Genomic DNA, 2,851 nt, shown 5'->3' with positions numbered 1-2,851 from the left:
TGTACGATTGTACAATAAAATCATATAGCAACCTGTATGTGCTTGGTACTGTTGTAAATAAAATTTTTACTGATGTCCAATATTGTGAAACTTGCAAGTTTGCTAAATCTCATGCTTTACCTTTCTCTCGAAATAATTCCATTTCATTTTCTATGTTCGATCTTGTTCATACTAATGTGTGGAGCCCTGCACCTATTCTATCTAAAGGGAGAACACGATATTTTGTAACTTTTATTAATGATCACACTCGTTATACGTGGGTTTTCTTTATGAATAATCGTACTGAATTTTATAAAATTTTCATTCAATTAATTCATAGGTAGAAACTCAATTTTCCACCAAAATTAAAGCCCGATGCTCAAATTCTGGAGGGAAATGTATCAGTGCGTTGCTTCAAAAAAAAATTTGTTTACAAAAACATTCAATACCAAAAAAAATGTCCTTACACTTCAGAATAAAATGGTGTTGCAGAACGTAAAAATCACCATATCTTATAAACCACAAGAGCCCTTCTTATGTCTACATCTGTCCCAAAAGAATTTTGGGCAGAGCCTTTTTTTCAATGCAATTTATCTCATTGATATCATACCATCCTCCATTTTATATGGAGAGTCACCCTTCAAAAAATTGTTCACTCAATCATTCCCTTTTGTATGTGTTCGGTTGTAATGGTTATATACTGTTATCCTCAATCGAGAGAGGCAAGTTGTCTCTCAAGACCGTCAAATGTTGCTTTATAGGTTACCCTGATCGCCAAAAAGGATATCAATACTATTACTTTGTGACCAAAAGACTTTGGGTATCCCGACAAGTTGTGTTTTCTGAGCATATTTCACTTTTTGAAAATAGAAATAGTAACTCATCCTCTCACCTTTCTTTTTTGGTCCCCTGTAATGATTCTGTTCCAAATTCTTCTAAACATTCCACTTTTGTCCCTCAACTTGAAGACTTGGAAGAAAACTCAACAAACTCATGCTGACAGTCTTGATCAGAACCCTGCACTTGCTGATCCTATGTCGTTTCTTGCTCTTAGGTGAAACCCGACTTGTTGATTATGAAACCTTTTTACCTCAGCATCGAGCCTTTTTTGCTTCTGTTTATTCTTATTCTGGACCGCAAATTTACAAAGAAGATGCAAGTCAACTTGAGTGGCAACAAGTATTGACAAATGAGCTAAATGCTCTTGATCGCATGGATGCTTGGGACCTTGTACTCTTCCGAAAGGAAAGACTAGTGTCGAATGTCGATGGGTATATAAAATTAAAACAAAAGCAGATGACAACCTTGAACGATACAAAGCTCACCTTATGGAAAAAGGTTACAACCAACAATATGGCATTGACTTTGCTAAAACTTTTAACACAGTGGCCCATATGACTACCGTTCATACACTGATTTCAGTAGGTGTCGTTCAGCAATGGCCCCTCTATCAATTAGATGTTAAAAGTGTTTTCTCAATGGTGATCTTGTTGTGGAAGTGTATACGAAGTTACTTCTTGGAGTTATGGACTCTAAAAAAAGGGTGTGTAAACTTCAACATGCCCTACATGGACTAAAACAAGTACCTCGTGCTTGGTTTGAGAAATTTCACAATGAAGTCCTTTCTGTTGGATTTCGACAGAGTCATCACAATCCAGCCCTCTTCATCTCTAAAATCCTGAAGGGCGAGCCCTCTTGTTACTATACGTGGCTGACATGAATATCTCTAATAATGATATTAGCACAATTCATAAAATCAAACAAAAGCTCAATCGTACATTTAAAATGAAAGATTTGGGTTTCTTACATTATTTTCTTGGATTACAGGTCACCTATTCCCCTCGCCGTTATCTGCTTTCACATCTAAAATATGCCTAAAATATTATTTTCCAAGCTTGACTAAAGGATGGTACAAAGAGAGTTGATACCCCTATTGAAGTAAATGTCAAATTTCGGGCTACAAATCGTGAAGCTCTCCCTGATCCAACCTTTTATAGACAACTGGTTGGAAAACTAATATATCAGACAATTTCACACCCAAATATTGCTTATATAGTTCATACGGTAAGTTAATTTCAGAGTGCTCCGCGCTATATTCATCTCATTGTTGTCTTGCGCATCATTTGTTATAACTGGTATACCTTCACCATGCTTTATTTTTGTCCTTTTCTTCCTCACTTGAGCTCTGGGCCTACACAAACTCTGACTTTGCAGGGAATCCTAGTGATTACAAAGCTACAATAGGGTTCTGTATTTTTCTAGGTGACTCTCTTATATCATGGAAAAGCTAGAAAAAAAAACGAATTTTGCTCAACGTACTACAAAATCTGAATATAAGGCAATGGTATAAACTACCACTGAGATTGTTTGGCTACGTTGGCTACTCGAAGACATGGGTGTCACAATTTCTACTCCTACTCCTCTTTATTGTGACAACAAGAGTGCTATTTACATTTCAAAAAATCCGAAATTTCATGAATACACCAAATATATTGAAGTCGATTGTCATTATGTTCGACAATAATATTTGGCGGGCACAATTTCTCTGCCTTATGTGTCTTATGTCACTCAACTCGCATACTTCTTTACCAAATCTCATCTTCCACATCACTTCTCACAATGTGTTTCCAAACCCTCAATGATTTCTTTCAAATCAGGCAGTGTGAACAGATATAGCTACCTGCAAGTGCATGTGAACAGATATAACAACCAGTTAGCATACGATTATACACTAAAATCATATAGAAACTGTATCTCATAGATTTAACAAGTATTTACTGTATATTGCATGTACATGTAAATTCCTTCTATATAAATATACCATTATAAGCTCAATTTTATCAATCAAGAGAAATAGTATGTCACATAGTGG

Source organism: Amborella trichopoda, chromosome 9 (assembly GCF_054954075.1).
Source record: "Amborella trichopoda isolate Santa Cruz 75 chromosome 9, AtrichopodaSantaCruz75HAP2 v2.0, whole genome shotgun sequence".
Taxonomy (NCBI): domain Eukaryota; kingdom Viridiplantae; phylum Streptophyta; class Magnoliopsida; order Amborellales; family Amborellaceae; genus Amborella; species Amborella trichopoda.
This window is presented reverse-complemented; position numbering follows the sequence as displayed.